Source organism: Sarcophilus harrisii, chromosome 4 (genome assembly GCF_902635505.1).
Source record: "Sarcophilus harrisii chromosome 4, mSarHar1.11, whole genome shotgun sequence".
Classification (NCBI taxonomy): Eukaryota; Metazoa; Chordata; class Mammalia; order Dasyuromorphia; family Dasyuridae; genus Sarcophilus; species Sarcophilus harrisii.
In genome coordinates this window covers 419,012,846-419,031,111 of record NC_045429.1, presented here as the reverse complement: position 1 = coordinate 419,031,111, position 18,266 = coordinate 419,012,846, and positions in this window count along the sequence as shown.

Sequence of the window (18,266 nt, the reverse complement as noted above, 5' to 3'; positions counted from 1 at the left end):
TTCCAAACTACCACTTTGTCATTTCTCCATTCAAGAATTCTTAAAGGGCTCTTATTGACTACAAAATTCTACCTAGACTCTTTAACTTAATGCCTTCCATCACCTACTTAACTAACCATAACTCCCATTAGTTCCCAACATGAATCCTTAGTCTATTCGGCCAGTCACTTTTCTACCACTGTGTCCTTGCTCATACCAATCATTTTCTTAGAATGCCCTGGATTTCTCCATTATCTAAGTCTGATCCATTCACTAAGACCCAGTTTAAATCCTACCTTTCTGGGAAGCTTCAGACTATCTTGGTTCATAGAATCCTCTTTCCTTTAAAAACCTGTAGTATTATATTTTGAAATGTGCATGAGCAAAAGGTTATGAATGTAATTCGTGATATTTAAAGTGCCAAATTTGAACTCAGGCCTTCCTGGCTCCAGGCCCATTGCACCACTTTGCTTCCTATTTTGATAAAAATCCTGGTGCATCTTTTTTTGTAATGATTTCTCTCTAGATTTTGCATATTAAAAGTTTTTTTTTTTCTTTCTTTTTTTTTTTTTCTTTTTTTATTTAATAGCCTTTAATTTACAGGATATATACATGGGTAACTTTACAGCATTAACAATTGCCAAACCTCTTGTTCCAATTTTTCACCTCTTACCCCCCCCACCCCCTCCCCGAGATGGCAGGATGACCAGTAGATGTTAAAATATATTAAAATTATAACTTAGATACACAATAAGTATACATGACCAAAACATTATTTTGCTGTACAAAAAGAATCAGACTCTGAATTATTGTACAATTAGCTTGTGAAGGAAATCAAAGATTGCATATTAAAAGTAATCTCATCTTTTTATACCTTGTATAAATGTCAATTTCTTTGAGTAGCTTTCCCTGATTACTTCAGTTGTCAGTCAACATTTATTAAGCATCTTGTAGATGCTGGGCACTCTGCTAAGCACTGGAGATAGATACAGTTGAAAATGAGTGGTTTTTACCCTAAATTCCTATAGCTCTTATTCAGTATCTCTTGAAGGAACTTTATAACTTTTTGCCATTTATTAAAGTACTTGAGGCTGCTAGGTAATGCTAAAATTCAGGCAGAAATCACTGTACTTGGAACCAGGAAGACTCTTCATAGGTTAAATCCAGCCTCAGATACTAGGTAGATCATCCTGATTAAATCACTTAAACATGTTTACCCCAGTTTTCTCATTGGTCAAATGAACTGGAGAAGGAAATGACAAACTATTCCATTATCTTTCCAAGAAAACCCCAAATGAAGTCAGAGTTGGACACAAGTGAAAACAATTTAATTTTAATTAAAATTAAATTTAATGTTTAACAACATTAAAGCATATGTGAAGACATCCTGTTTCCTTACTAAGAGCAAAGACTCTACATATGGTTTTGAACCCTTGTATGTAACACGCACTCAATTTGTGTTTGTTCAATTCATTTCAACAAACATTAAGCTTCTACTGTATGCACTAAACATCAGGGATACAGTGATCACATTGAAATGCCCCCTGTGCTGAAAAGCTTACATTCTATTGAGAGACATTATGTAAATGTACAAGAGAATTTGGAGAAGAAGAGTTTTAATAGTTGATAATATCAGGAAGAGCTTTGCTTAGGAGGCGGCAATCCTTGTAAACCTTATAGGAATAGGAGGAGTCTCAAAAGTAAGAGGGACTAAACTCCAGGCACAGGAGACAATCTGAGCAGGCTTGGAGATGGGAGATAGCACAAGTTCAAAGAATAGCTAGTAGGCCATTTGAGGGAAGAGCAATATGAAATGTTTGGAGAGATAAAGTCGAATCAGATTAGCTTTAAATGCTAGGGCTGAGGAATTTGTATTTTATCTTAAAAGCAATAGGGAATCCATAAAAACTTTTGAGTAAGAGAGTGAAATGGTCAGACTTGTCAGAAAAAAATAAGATTTTAAGAATCTTATTTTGGCAGCAGTATAGTTGATATAATGGAAAAAAGAAGAGGGGAATGGGGTATGAGGATAATTTTCTTTCCCAATGCAAAAGCACTGGATTTTGGATGGATGCAAGGGAGAAGTAGGGAGTTCAGTCATTTTCAGTCATATCTAACACTTTGTGATCCCATTTGGGATTTTCTTGGGCTATTTCTTTCTCCAGCTCCTTTTGCGGACAAGGAAACTGAGGCAAAATGGTTAAGCGACTTGCCTAAAATCACAGAGCTAGTAGGTCACTAAAGCCAGATTTGAACTCAGGAAGATGAATTTTTCTAATTTCAGACCTGACATCACAAAAAGTCAAGAAGTCAATTAGTCAACAAATATTTATTCAGTGCCTATTGTTTACCAGTAGGTATGCTAAATATTGGAGATAGAAAGAAAGGTAAAAGGAAGCTTTTTCTCTCAAAGAAGTTCACCCTTTAAAGAGGGGAGACTAAGCAAACAACTATAAACAAACATGCAGGAAAAACTGAAAATAATCACCAGAAGAAAGGCAGTAGAATTAAAGGAGATGGGGGAAAGTTTCTGGTAAAAGGTAAGATTTTAGTGAAACTTGAAGGAAATCATGAGGTAAAGACGAAGAGGAAGAGCATTCTAAGTATGGAGGATTGCTAGTGAATATGGGGGATTGAATGCCTTATTTAAGGAAGAGCAAGAAGTCCAGTGTCATTTCATTATAGTCTATGGAATCAACAAGATATATCAATAAATGTAGGAATGTATATTGTGTCTCTACATGTATGTGCAGATATAGAGATACAAGAATTATTGACATGCAGGTAAGATATATGGGATGTTCATGGAGGACTAGCTGCTCTTGTGTTAGGGCTTGCTGAGCCCTTTTCAGAGTTGTTCATCCATCTTTGGGGTTCACCTGCCACCCACTTCTCACCTGTGATTCCAGGAAGCTGTAGCATGCATAGCAGCCACAGGCATGTGAAACCACATGGGCACATGGGCTAAACTAAGTTGAGAGTAACCAAAGGACCTCAAATTCATCATTGAGTTAGGGGAATGTTAGTAGAATGGGTGGATGAGAAAAATTTCTTCCCACAGTCATAAATGGGGCTGAAGCAGGCACTGTGGATCTCAAAATCCTATTCATTCATTGAAGATATCAACATCATCCATTGCATCCTGAGTCATCACTGATCATCCTCCCTTTTGTCTTCCCACTGGACTTCTATGGCTTTGGAGGAGAGAATGAGACTGATGGCTTTGTGCAACTCTGCCTCATCTAAATCCAACTCAGTCATGAGTCAAAAGATCCCCCCATAATGTCATTGGTCCTCTTCAAAAATAAAGGGTGAAAAATATATATAGGTACTTATATACAGAGATGAATCTATATGGAGCACATTACTGGAATCCTCCTAAAGCTAGTATGGCTCCTCCTAACTGATATTTATAGAATGCTTTAAGGTTTATGAGGTATCAAATGCTCATTTGCATGTATTATTATTCAGAAAGATTTTCGTGGGATCCCTTTCCCCTAGAAGCACACAATCTAAGGTTGAATATTATGAGAAGAAAATAAATATATGCATGTAATTAAATAAAAATAATGAAAATGCCTTGAAGGTGAAATGTTAAAATCAAATGTGTTAGGATGGGAAAACAAATGGAATTTGAAATCTAGACCATAAGAGAAGCTATTGATTTTTCCTCTGTAGAATTCATTCTATCAGAAGATTTCAGGAAAAAAAAAATGATAATAGATAACATTTATAATAGGGATTTAAGATGCCAAAGCCCTGTAAATATATTATTTGATTGGGAATTCACAATGACTCTGGGAAGTATATGCTATTATTATCCTTAATTTGTGAATGAGGATATTGAAGCTAATAAAGGTTAAATGATTTAATCAAGATCAAACATATCTATTAAGTGTCTAAAGAGGGATTTGACAGAATTGGAAGAGATTTCCAAGGTCATTTAGTTCAAACCATGTCTAATTTCTAGTCTACCCATACAGGTAGTCGTCTCGTTTTAGCTAGAGGATCTTTAGTGACAAAAGAGTTTGACAGGGATTCCAAGACCATGATGTCATTTCAATTCTTACAGGCAATTATGAATCATTCTTGTTGTAGATGGGATCTGCTCAGTACAAAGTACAGCAGGATCATTACCTCTCTTGTTTTGGACATTTCCCTTTTTAATTAATGCAGTCTTTTTTTTTTTTTTGCCAACATGTCATATTGTTGACTCATATTTGAGTCTATAATTTACTAAAACTCTAGGATCATACCTAGAATTACACTTGAGATGCTATTAACGAAGACTTTCTCCTTTCTATAATTGAAATTGTTCTTTCCACCTAAATGCATAAATCAATATTTATTCTCCTTAAATATTTTTGCCCTGCCATTCTAGCCTATTGAAATAATTTTGAGTCTTAAGTCTCTCTTCCATTGTCAGTATTTACCTAGACATCTCAGCTCTGTCACCAGCAAATTTCTTTTTAAAATAATAATAATAGCCTTTTTATTTTTCAAAATATATGCAAAGATAACTTTCAACATTACACAACACCTTGTATTCCAAATTTTCTTTTTTCCCCTCTTCTTTTTCCCCTTTCCTTAGACAGCAAGAAATCCAATATAGGTTAAACATGTGCACTTCTACATATATATTTTCATATTCATCATGCTGCACAAGAAAAATCAGATCAAAAGAGAAACAATATGAAAAAGAAAAAAGAAATAAGCAAACAAAAAATAACAACAAACACAAAGGTTGTTTGATCCATATTCAGTCCCCACATTCCTTTCTCTGGATGCAGATGGCTCTCTCCATCACAAGTCTATTGGAATTGCCCTGAATCACCTCATTGTTGAAAGGAGCCAAGTCCAGTAGAATTGTTCATCATGTAATCTTGCTGTTGCTATGTATGATGATCTCCTGGTTCTACTCAATTCACTTAGCATCAGTTCATGTAAGTCTCTCCAGGCCTCTCTGAAATCATCCTGCTGATTGCTTCTTATAGAATAATAATATTCCATAACTTTCATATACCATAACTTATTCAGCCATTCTCCAACTGATGGGCATCCACTCAGTTTCCAGTTCCTTGCCACTACAAAGAGGGGCTGCCACAAACATTTTTGCACATGTAGGTCCTTTCCTTCCTTTAAGATCTCATTGGGATATAGACCCAGTAGAGATACCACCGGCAAATTTCTTAAGGTGACTTCTATGTTCAGCTCCATGAGGGTAGGCAATTTTTTGCGTTTGTCTTTGTCTCTTTAATCCTTAGCATAATGCCTGGAATGTAATAGGCATTTACTAAAGTCTTGGACCAACTGCTATCTCCAAAAGAGATGCTAATTGATCAGGACTACGGACAGAGCTCTGTGACATGTTTGTAGAGTATGTGAAAAAAGAGAAATTTGGGTAGTGACCTGGATATTATGAGATAAAGGTCAGAAGAGAGTAAAGATAGAACGTTAGTCCACAGAGGTTTGGCAAGGTATAACAACAGTCACTGTTCATAATCAGGAGGATAGTAGGTGTTCTGTCTGTATTTGTATTCACAGCACTATGTATAAATATATCTCTGATCAATCAATAAGCATATAATAAGAGCCACACACTGTGTTAGATGCTGGAGATGGAAAAGACAAAAATAAAAATTTCCTGCCCTCAGAGAGCTTCCATTTATCAGGGAAAGCAACATGTATGCATATAATTTTATATGATATATAGAGAAAGTAAATACAAGATAATTTAAAATATATATATAAATATATATACATACATATATACATATGTATACATACATACATACATATATGAATGTTGAAAACTTTATATGCATATGTTTTGAAAATAAAAAGCTATTATTTTTTTAAAAAGCAACTTCTGAAATGGACTCCACAGGCTTCAATAACATATCAAAGGGGATCATGGCCCCCAGAAGGTAAGAATTTCTATAAGATGGTCCCTAAGATCCTTTCCAGCTTGGAATCTATGATAATATGAAGGAAGGAAGAAGGGCTGGTGCTCCTGTATGTATTTTTGAGTATCTGAATGGGCTGATGCACCGGCAGAAAATTTTAAATATGCATGCACAGTGAAAAGAGATGTGATCACAGATACTGAGAAGGCCTTTTCCTGTCATCATGTGCTATGTGTTATGTTACAATGACTGCAATATTAGACTTGAGTGACGATTCATACACGGCTGTCACGGGGATAGAGCAAGGAAATGAGGGGATAAAGGAATGAATGGAAAAAAACTCTTACTAAGGGCTTATTTTGTGCCAGGTATTGTGCTACGAATAGAAATAAGCAAGGCAGTTCTTGCCTGCCCCACCAAAAAATTTGCAACATTATCCTAGCATACAATATGTGTATTATGTGTATATAATATGTATAGAGGAGAAGGGAAAGGAGAAAAGAGAAGAGGATTCTGGTTTGGGAAGTTACAGGGATGATGAGTTGACTCATAGGGTAATGATGATATGTCCTATCCAAGAATGTTGCTTTGATTACTGTCTCTAGAGCTAGCGATGCAAAGGAAAGAATATTTAGATAATAGAATGGAATAAAGATGGTGGCTTTGGTCTGGCTGGATAGGGAGCTAGGTGAGGAGCTAGGTGATACAATGCATAGAGCACCATACATGAAGTCAAGAAAATTCCTTTTCCCGAGTTCAAATCCAGCCCCAGACACTTACTAGCTGGGTGACTCCGGGCAAGTCACTTAACCCTGTGTGTCTTTGTAAAGTGAGCTGGAGAACTTTAATATTTCTGTTGACAAAACCCCAAATGGGGTCTCAGAGTCAACCTTGACTAAAACTACTGAGTAGTGACGACAGATATGGAGAACTTTCACTTATTAGGAGCCCTAGTGCCTGAGATGGAAACCCAAGTCAGAGGTTGGAGGTTAGAATTGAACAGAGTATGAAAATCTCTCTTTTTTTCCTTGAAACTGACTTAACATTAGACATGCCTCGTAACCACACAAACAGAAATATGGGTAATAAAAGATATTTTCAATAGCACAGTAGTACATGATATTTGAGTATCCCACGTGCACCCAAGAGTGTTATTAGGACATGTCCAATATTACTAACATGAAGAGGACTCTCCTCATCACACCCTTAGCCATGATTCTTTGTGGAGCCATAAATTTATAGGATCGGTCCTGAACATCTCTTCATTTGACTACATCAGGGAGAGATCTCCCCCTCTTCCAGAGAGGTTCAGAAGGGACACAGCTGCCTCTCTCCAATGACCCCATTTCTGCCCTCCAGGGGATTCATTTCAGAGGTCAATTTTTTCCTTAGCTGCAATCTTCTCTCAATAGGATTTCTCCTTTGGAGGCTAGGAAGCTCTTTCTTCTCTCCTAAATTCTGTGGCCCAATACATACCCTAAGTGACTCTCTCTGTGTATAGTTGCATTTTGCTTTCTTCTGGCAAATTCCCTTGAAAAGACTATTTATGTCATCCTTTTGGCCTGATAACTAAAGAGAGGGTTATAATAAGCATCATCTTGAAACCTTAAATACAATCTTTGGCTCAGCAAATACCATAATGACAGACTTGTATTCTCAGTACCAGGAAATTCTGTGGGCATTAGAGTTCAGAAATATCTCAGGAGTCTAAGTAAACCTTTCTTATTTAATATCTTCCATCCAAAGAGAAAATGGAGAGGCTCTGAGAGCTGATTCAAGCAAGTATCTTATGAGAGCAGGAGGAACAGGCAGAGGAAGGTTGGGGGCAGGGGTAGGGGCAGAGGCAGTGCCTCCCCTTCCCTTTCTGAGATTAAGTTTCTGTCAAAGAAGAATGGGAAGGAGTCTCTGTGAATCCCCTGTGAGTCTTGTGGATTACAGGGACTATTTCAGCTCAGTACCCAAGCACTGATTTAGTGGCTAAATGGTCATTAGTGAAAAAGCAGAGACAAGTCCTGGATGTAACTGAAACAGGCTCTCCTCACATACCATCCTGTGGTCAGGAAAGAAAATGCTCCTGATTGCTGCTGTAATTGGAGCTATAATGGGCTCAAATGACTTTCTGAGGTTCCTGAGGGGTCAAGAGCAGCTAGGATCACTACACAATGAAAGTTAAGCTGCTGTATTCCCTCCCTCCTCTCCTGGCTCCCAGCTCCAGCCTCTGGGACACTCCTGAAGCTGTGACCAGCCTGGGTGCCGTGGGCTACCTTTACCTTCATGACCTTCAGCAAGTCTCTCCAATATAGTTGTGACTTATGTTAAGTAATTTGTCCAGTTTCACACAGAAAATAAATATCTGAGGTTAAATTTTAGTTCAAATCTATCAGCTCCAGCCACAATACCATCTACTGTACTATATAACTAATTTCAAATCTGAAATTAATCTAATATTTTTTTTATTATAGTTATACTATGAAATAGAAATCTGAGTGGTTTAAGATTTTTGAGAATTTTATATTAATTTCCTGCTATTATTTATATATATATAATATATAGTTATCCTGCTATTATATATTATTCCTGCTATTATTTCAAAACATATGCACAGATAGTTTTCAACATTCACCTCTGCAAAACCTCGTGTTCCATATTTTTTTCTCCCTCTCTTTCCCTTATCTCCTTCCCAATATGGAAAGCAATCCAATATATGTTAAACATGTGCAATTCTTCTATACATATTTCCACAATTATCATGTCATTTATTTTAATAAAGAATATATTTGATTCAACCATTCTGGAGAGCAATTGGGAACTATGCCCAAAGAGATATAAATTTGTGCATACCCTTTGACCTTGCAGTGCCATTACTAGATCTGTATCGCAAGGAAATCTTAAAGGAGGGAAAAGGACTCATATGTGCAAAAAAAATCGTAGCAGCTCTTTTTGTGGTAGCAAAGAATGGAAAAGGAGTGGATGCCCATCAATTGGGGAATGGCTGAATAAGTTGTGGTATATGAAGGTAATGGATTATTATTTTTTTATAAAAAATGATGAACAAGTTGATTTTTAGAAAGGCCTGGAAAGATTCAATTGATGATGAACAAAACAAGCAGAACCAGGAATACATTATACACAATAACAGCCAGAATGTGCGAAGATCAACTATGAAAAGCTTGGCTCTTCTAAGCAGTTCAGTGATCCAAAGTAATCCCAATAGACTTTGGACAGAAAATGCCATCTGTATCCAGAAAAAGATCTAAGGAGACTAAATGTAAATCAACACATGTTATGTTCACTTCTTTTATCTGTTTTTTTTTTTTTTTAATTTCTCCCATGGTTTTTCCCTTTTGCCCTGATTTTTCTCTCCCAACATGATTCATAAAGCAATGTGTGTGAAAAATAAACTTATTTTTAAAAAATAACAAATTAAAAAAAAAAGAATATATTTATGTAACTGTTTGGATAAGTCAACAATACAGATATTTTATGAAATTTGCAGTGATTTTAAATTTCTCTTACTTAAAAAATAAAAATATTCCAGAAGTTGTTTCTTTTCTTTCTCATTTTTCAGATTTTTGATCTGATTTTTCATGCACAGCATGATAAATGTGGAAATATGTTTAAAAGAATTGTACATGTTTAACTTATATTGGATTACTTGCTATCCAGGGAAGGGAGAAGGGGAAACAGAGGGAGAAAAAATTGGAACACAAGGTTTTGCAAGGGTGAGTGTTAAAAAACTATCTTTGCATCTATTTTGAAAAAATAGCAACTATTATTATTAATATATATACATATATGTGTTATATATATGTGTGTGTGTGTGTGTGTGTGTGTGTATTTATATTCCTGAAGAAGGGCAGATAGGTGACCCAGAGGAGAGTGTTAGGCTTAGAGTTTGGAAGACCTGAATTTACATTGGACCTCAGACACTATCTTATATAATCCTGGGCTAGTCACTTAATTCTATTTGTCTCAGTTTCCTAATCTGTCAAATGAGTTGGAGAAGGAAATGACAAACTACTCTCATATCTTTTTAAAGAAAATCCTAAATGGGATCACAAAGAGTCACATATGACTGAAACAATTTTTTAAAAATTCCTGAAGTTACACAAAAATCTAATGTTTATGAATCTAGAATTATGATGTCCCCAGAGTAGGGATAAGAAAACACACTTATTACAGGAATGCTGAAATCAATTCTCTTATAAAGAAAATAATCACCCTTCATTTTGTGGATTTTTTCTGCCTTGGATTTACTTATAACTAATGGACTTTAACTTTGACACATCTTAAGTGCTTTATGTTAAGTTTTTGGTAAGAAGGAATTGGAAATATTTACTTTGAAGAGAAGACTCCAAGGGAACAGAATAGGATTCTTCAGGTATTTAAAGGCCCACTTACTAAACTGAATTCTTTCTGTGGGAGAGTGATTAGAATGTTTTATTTGTCCCAAGAAAGGCAGAACCAGAAATAGAGGCTGAATATCAGAAAAGGTTTTCTCCCGATGCCAGTAATCTCCAAAGGAAATGGGTGACCTGGAGAAGTGGTGAGTTCGCCTCTTTTTGGAAATCACTCAGGGACTGGACCATCACTTGTTGGGTTTATTATCATGGAAATTCATTTTATATAGAAGGGTTGACCTGGATAACTTCTGACTCATTTATAAAAATGAGGAAGTTGAACTAAATGGCCTTTAAGGTGATAGCATATTAGAGAAAGTTCATAGACTCGAGAGAGTTAATTGTTAAATTTTCAGCATCCATATTTATATCTCAGAAAATGATGCCTTATCTTTTTTTCTTTTGATATGATTTTTTTTTTTTGCTCAGCATGACAAATGTGGAAATATGTTTAGAAGAATCGCACACCTTTAATCTATATCGTATTACTTGCTGTCTTGGGGAAGAGTCAAAGGGGAGGAGAAGGAGAAAAATTTGGGAACAAAAGGTTTTTGCAAAGTGAGTGCTGAAAAATATCTTTGCATGTATTTGGGAAAATAAAGCACCATTAAAAATAAAATTTTTTAAGTTGTTGCACGCTACAAATCAGGTTTGAGTTACTATTTTGTTAATTGTCTGCACATAAGAAACTGATAGAGAAAATAGCAATAATGCAGATTAAACTTAAAAGTTTGTCCTACATACATTTCTTTCTTTCTCTTTTTTCTCTTTTCTTTCTTCCTTCATTTCTTCATTCTTTCCTCCCTTTCTCCCTCTCTCCTTTCCTTCCTTCCTTCTTTCCTTCTTTCTTTTTTCCTTCTGTTTGTTTGTTTCCTTCCTTTCTTCCTTCCTTCCTTCTTTCCTTTCTTTCTTTCTTTCTTTCTTTCTCTCTTTGTGTCTTTCTTTCTCTTTTTGTCTCTTTCTTCATTTCTTTCTTCCTTAGTTTCTTTCTTTCTTCCTCTCTCTCTCTGTCTCTGTCTTATCTCTCTTTTACTTAAATATTTATCAGCACATCTCTGCTATAAGATTCCTTATAGCCTTCTGTCTTTGAGCTTATGATACCAAGTCATTCCCCCAGGACCCCCCAGAACTTAAAGACCACTGTGGGAAATATCCTTAAAACCATTGACATAGCACCTGGAGAAAGTGCAGAGGCTTAGAAAGCAATCAGAGATGTTCTGGGACAAGCATTCAGACCTTTGTCCCTTTAAGAGTCTGACCAAGGCAGACTCTGCTAAAAGAGTTCCATCTCACCTTGAGATTGTTGTACCATATACTTCCACACAGGTAAGTGGAGGACCTTAGGTATAGACATGGCAGTTTCAGTGGGAGAAGCTTCCTCCCAGAGAGGAAGTAGGCAAACTCCTAATCCCTCCAGAAAAGAAAGTGAATTTTCCAAATTTGTGCCTTGAAGCAAAGCCCCATTAACTCTGACTTGGGTCTATCTCTGCTAGAACCTACCTACTTCAGGGTTTAACAATTCACTATGTGGACCCCTAGAGGCTTTAAATATCTCACCACCCCTCAAATTCTCAATTTAGCATAGATTAGGACCTTGAAATGTGGAATAGCCCTGGAGGAAGGAGTGTTAAAATGTGACTGTGTGTGAAGGTGTGTTTGTGTGTAAATATATATGTGGGGGGAGGGCATGTCTAGGAATCCTCTGGGAGCCTGTTAGGCTATAATGAAATAGAAGTATGATGAAACTTATGGTAAGATCAGGTCATTCATTCAACAACTATCCATCACGTGCTGCTAAGTACAAAACTAAAGACAGTTGGGCAGTTATAGAGCACAAAGAACAGACTTCAGAGTCCAGGAGACTAGAGCCAGAGTCTGGCATGTGGCCCAAATGGCTGTATGACCCCTGACAGGACACTTAAGCTATTAGGGTTCTTAGACACTTAAGAGTCTAAAAGACTGAGAGAAGCCAGTCTGCATTGGTAAAGGGAATTTCCTAATTCAGAAATTCCCTGTACTGATGAAATCACAGGCAGACAGGTGAAACGGTGGATAGAACATTGAGCCTGGAACTAGGAACATTCATCTTCCTGAGTTCAAATCCAGCCTCAGACATGTGTGACCCTGGGCTAGTCACTTAACCCTGTTTGTCTCAGTTTACTCATCTGTAAACTGGGCTGGAAAAAGAAATTGCAAACCACTCAAGTATTTTTGCCAAGAAAACCCCAAATGGGGTCATGAAGAGTAGGACATCACTGAACCAATTCAATAAAAATTAAATCATATCATACCATACACTTTTATTAAAAGACTACTATCTGCCAAGGTCTATACTATGTGCTGAGGCTAAAAAATATGAAAAGGAAGAAGTTCTTGCCCTCAAGGAGTTTACAATCTAATTGGGAAGACCACATAAAGAAAGCCAAAAAGTTGGTGTTGGGTGGAGGGGAAAGTTCATCAGGGCAGGAGCCTGATAAATGTTGGGTGTAATTCCTAGAATGAAGTTGATGGGAAATGAAGAGATTACTAGTGCAGACCCAGTCTCTACCATTGTATAAAAGTGTGTCTTTTAGTGACTTAAGGCACTAAGAAACAAACAAAAGTTTATAAGACCCAAACTTTGCTTTTCAGAAACTTTAAACACTTTTTTTCTTCTCTCATCTGCTATCAAACAGTGGTTTTACTAAGTGAAGTCACAATAATAATAACTGGCACTAATATGGTGCTTAAAAGTTTACAAAGCACTTTACAAATATTATCTCATTTTATCCTCACAACAACTCTCATTAGGTAGATGTTATTATTATCCCCATTTTACAGATAAGACAATTGAGACACATGGGCAGTTAAATGACTTGCACAGGATCACATAGTGTCTGAGTTCTAGGATCAACGGTCCAATTCTCTAGCCACTATGTCACCTAGTCCCCTGCAGTCTCTGGGCCAGATTCTCATGTGCTCCAGTAGCTACTTATTTTCAGGAACAGGGGAAATTCCTGGATACTTGTCACATAATTAAGAGGTTGTTATAAAGCACTAGGTGCTTGACTAATGCCTGTAGTGTTTGCCATATGTGATGAATCTGAGAAATAAAAAAGCATCATAATAAGGATTAGCATTTACCTGGTATCCCAGAAAGCTCAAATTGTGTCCCCAGGAAAGAGACCAATTTTCCCACCACGTACATTATTTTTCTCCTTCCCATTTTAAGATCCTGTCCCTGCCCAAATTGTTCCAGGAGAAGACTGTCGATTCTATTGGTTCTTGGAAACTCCCTGGATCTTTCATGGCCTCTCTTTTTAGCTCTCCTGGGGAGGCAGTCAAGGAAATGAATGGTACCACCCTGAGAAAACTCTGGGGACATCCTTCCATTGTCAGAAGAGATCAACCTCATTACTGAGCTGCCCTGCACTAGCAATTTTATTCTCCTAGGGGTGAGTCACTGTTATCATCCAGCACAGAAACTTCCTGATCAGTGAAAAGAGAGGAGAGAAGATAAGGAAAAAGAGGGAGGGAATTCAGGACTAGCTCATGTATTCACCCAGAAGACCACCTTTTCTACTCTCTGACCAGAGGAGGAGGTCCTAAGCTTTGCTTCTGTACCTCAAGGGACTATCAGGAATGGGGGCATAGATTTACAGCCAGAAGAAATCTCGGGGTTCATCTATCCCAACCATGGAGAAACTGAAACTCAGTTATTTTAAGTGACCCTCAGGTCACCCAGAAAGTGGGCAGTAAAAGCAGGGTGATCAATAATTACTAATCCATCTGCCTGTTGCCATTGTTGCTGCTGAGCATTTTTTCAGTAGAGTCTGACTCTTTGTGACCATATTTAGGGTTTTCTTGGTAAAGACATTGCAGTGGTTTGCCATTTTCTTCTCCAGCTCATTTGACAGATTTAGGAAACTGAGACAAAAGGGATTAAGTGAACTCGGGATAATACAGCTAATAAGTCTCTGAGATCAGATTTGAACTCGGGAATAAGACTCCAGCTGCCCAAATTGTGTTTATGATCTGCAAAACAAGCAATTGGAGAACAGTTTGCAAAATAACTGGAGGGGAAAAAACCTTAAAAGACTTCAAGATTCTGACCAAATCAGAGACAAATCACAGCTTCAACATACTAATGATGAAATTGGCTTCCCACTTTCTGTTGTAAAGGTGAACAATGATGGGAAACACAAAATCTAACTTGCATTCTCATATGTGACCAATGGAGTGACTTGGAAAGCTTTTCCTAGGAGTGAGTGGGAAGTGAGTGAATAAGTAATAGTTGTTATGGGGGGAAGAATATCAGAAAATATTTTAAAAAAGAAAAACAAGTAAAAACTGAAATGCAAAAAAACAAATATAGCAACTACTTTGTCAAATGTGTTTATATATGAAGGGTTCCAAAAGTCTTAATCCATCAAGGTTATAAATATGCCATCATGTAAAACATTTCCATATAACTCATTTTGTACAAGAAAACTCAAATAGAAGGGAAAAAAAGAAAGTGAAAAAACATGTTTCAGTCTATATTCAATCAGTATCAGTTCTTTCTCTGGAGGTGGTTAATATACTTTATCACTAGACCTTTGGGGTTGTCTTGGATCATTGTATTGGTGAGAATAATTAAATAATTCACAATTTATTAAGTAATATTGCTGTTACTGTGTACAATGTTCTCCTGGTTCTGCTTACTTCACTTAGGATCAGTTCATATTAGTCTTTCCAAATTTTTCTGAAATCATCTTGTTGGCCATTTCTTATAGCACAACAATATTCCATTACAATCATATACTACAACTTATTTAGCCGTTTCCCGATTGCTTGGCATCCATTTGATTTCCAATTCTTAGCTGTGTTTGTAGTTTTGCGCTGTCTGTTTCTCTCCCCACTAGCCACCCAACCCAAGAAAGATCTTCCTCCTTACTTCTGTTTCTAAGAATAATTCGATTTCAGGCTTTCTTAAATGCTTCCTATGAACAACCTTTCTTAATACCTAGGAATTGGAATTTAACCATTAGTCTTCCCACCTCCAATTATTTTACTTTATTATTTATTAATTATTATTATTTTGAATGAATTTGCATTGACTTATCTGTATCCATCTTATATTTGTGTCCTACACTGAGTGAATGTAAACTCCCTAAAAATAAAGACTATTTCCTTTTTTGAAGGGAGGGGTGTCTTTACATGCCCTATTGCCTAACACATTTTACACACTTGATAAATGTTTGTCAAAAAATGAATTAAGTTACAACCTACTAATTTTACAGTTGAGGAAATTGAGAGCCATGGAATTAACTTGTCCAGAGCATACTAGTCACAGATATGAAGCTAGGTCTCTGGACGCCTAACCATGAAGCTAGCACAGTTTTCTACACAGAGACTTAGGAAGTTTGTGGGGAATTAGAGCTTGAAGCTCAGAAAAAATTAGGACAAAATAGCAGGCTGATTAAAAGGAGTAGATGAGCAAAAGAGAGGGTGAATAGGAAAAGAAGCTATAAGAGAATACCTGTGTTTTTGTACTTGTGCCAATATTTGAACACGATCTCTGTCTTTTCAGTTCTCCCTGGAGAATTTTTTTTTTTTTTTGAAGCACACCTGGGAAGTGATTTGTTCATTAGTGTTACTGATCCTCTAGCAGCTTTCCATGCTGAGGATGACAGTACCAGGGGAACAGTCCAATCAATGTGGGGGAAAGCATATATCATTCTAGCTCTTGCTTATGGAGATACTGTTTCTTCCTGTCATGAATAGATTGTGGAAAAAACAACAACATTCACTCCTAATTTCCCTTTCTGTATCTTCTTTGTCAGTTCATGTTCTTGGGAAAATAATGCTTTGTGATCCTCCCCTTATCCCATATGCTACAAGGAGGATTTTTTGTTTTTTGATCTCCCAAATATTGTAGGGGTGGCAACAGCCCTCATGGTCACTAAATTGTATTAGGGTCTTCATACACACACATATCTATACAGATATATATTTATGTATCATATATAATATACATCTATGTGTATGTGTGTATATATACACATGTGCCTATGTTTACATATATTATATATGTATAAATTTATATCTTATATCTTAATTATAGCCAACATAACACCCTTTAAGATTTGTAACATACTTTACCTATGTTATTACACTTAATAATCCCAATAAGTCTGTGAGGGACTTTAATTTGTAGATTTTTATAGGGAAGTTGAGCCTGAAAGCAGTTCCCGAAGTCAAAACAAGCTAGTAAATGTCTGAGGTTCAAAGTCAGGTGTTTTGCAGCTTCTCATCTTCAGTTCCCAATACTGTATAGTCTTTCTGTCTCTTTCCTTTGCAGTTGTCCCTTGTATTAAGTATAAAGACTGTACCTGTTATTTCATTGGTAAAGAGAATTCCCAAGTGAAGAAATGTTATCTGCTAATGCACATATGCAACTAACCCCAAATTTAGGGAATTACTCAGGGTATTGAGAGGTTAATGGTGTACCCAGGGCCAGTAAGGCATTCTTCCAGAGGAGAAATTGACTGCTACATTAGCCTTCCCTCTCAATACCACATTGCCTTCCTTGGAGTGAAGAACTAAAAAGAGAAAGAAAAAAAAAATAGCTCAGCAAAACTAGTCAACACCACAGCCAAGCCTGACAAAACATGATATTTCATACCCCATCTGCCAAAAAAAGGGAGTAAGGTCTATTTTTTTGTTCTTTGTATTTATGATTTTCAAAGGACATTCACAGACTGTGATATTATTTAGATATATTGCCTTATCTAAATCTTGTATCTCTAGCAAACAAATACTTGTAGAATATAAAGAAAAGTCAGGATAGACATAATTCCAGTTTTATAGATGAACTGTGGCCAAGAGCCTGCTTGTTCAAGGTCATATGGGATAAATGTCAGAGCTGAGAGCAGAACACGTATCTCTTGTCTCCCAATTAAGTATAATCATCGGATTCCAGTTATTGCTTTTCTAAATGACGCCTTATGGGGAGGAGGGAAAGAGACAAGAACTCCAAGGAACCCTAACAATTGCAAAGAAAAAAGAAGGAAAAAATGTACAAGTTAAGCAAGAACAACCACAAAGTGAAAATCAAAACATAAATGTCTCCAAAAGACAACCCAGAGTCATCTCAATAAGGAAAAAACTCAGACTACAGATCCAAGGAAATGAACAATTAGAAGCACCCGTACAAAGAGAAAGGCAGAGGATAATTGAGGTAATTTAAAATATTCAGGGTATCTCAAATCAAGGGCAGAAACAAAAGCCAGAGAAGAATGAATGGAGGGCCATTGTGGAACAGGGCCTATAAAGATCTCTCTTCTGTGCTGGGCTCTTGGAAATTATTCCTGAGATAAATATGGCTGTTAAGATAATGATCTGTATATTTATGTAACCATAAACCAGGGAACCAGAATGTTTCAGAGGAGCTGTGCATTAAGTCAAGCAATTGGATGAGAAAGGAAAAATGCTCTGTACTGGGCAGGTCTTTTCTAAACCTCTCCCCATGGAGACCAAGTGAATACAAAGGAGGAATCAATAACCAATACAGAAAAAATAGGTCATTTCTCTCAAGAAGGATTCTTAACCTGGGATCTATGATCTTTTTATTTTTCCAATTGCTTTGATAATTATATTTTAATACAATTGGTTTCCTTTGTGATCTTAAAGATTTGATTTAATTCATTTAGATATATTTTTCTGAGGTCTGCCAAGGGGTCCAGGAGATGAAAAAGGTTAAGAACCCCTGATTTAGAACAACTATTTGAATATGTAGTGGAAAGAGCCCAACATAAAAATTAAATGGCAGAGAATTTGAATTCTAAATGCAATGCTCTTTCTATTACATATTCAAAGAAATAAGGAAACTAAGGACAGAGTGGAAAAGGTAATGGACAAATTACTTCTTTAATTATTTATTTATTTGTAGAATGAGAAGGTTGAGTTCTGAATAATTGATCCTAAGGAGTTTCCAAAGAAGGAAGGTAGAATTGGGCTG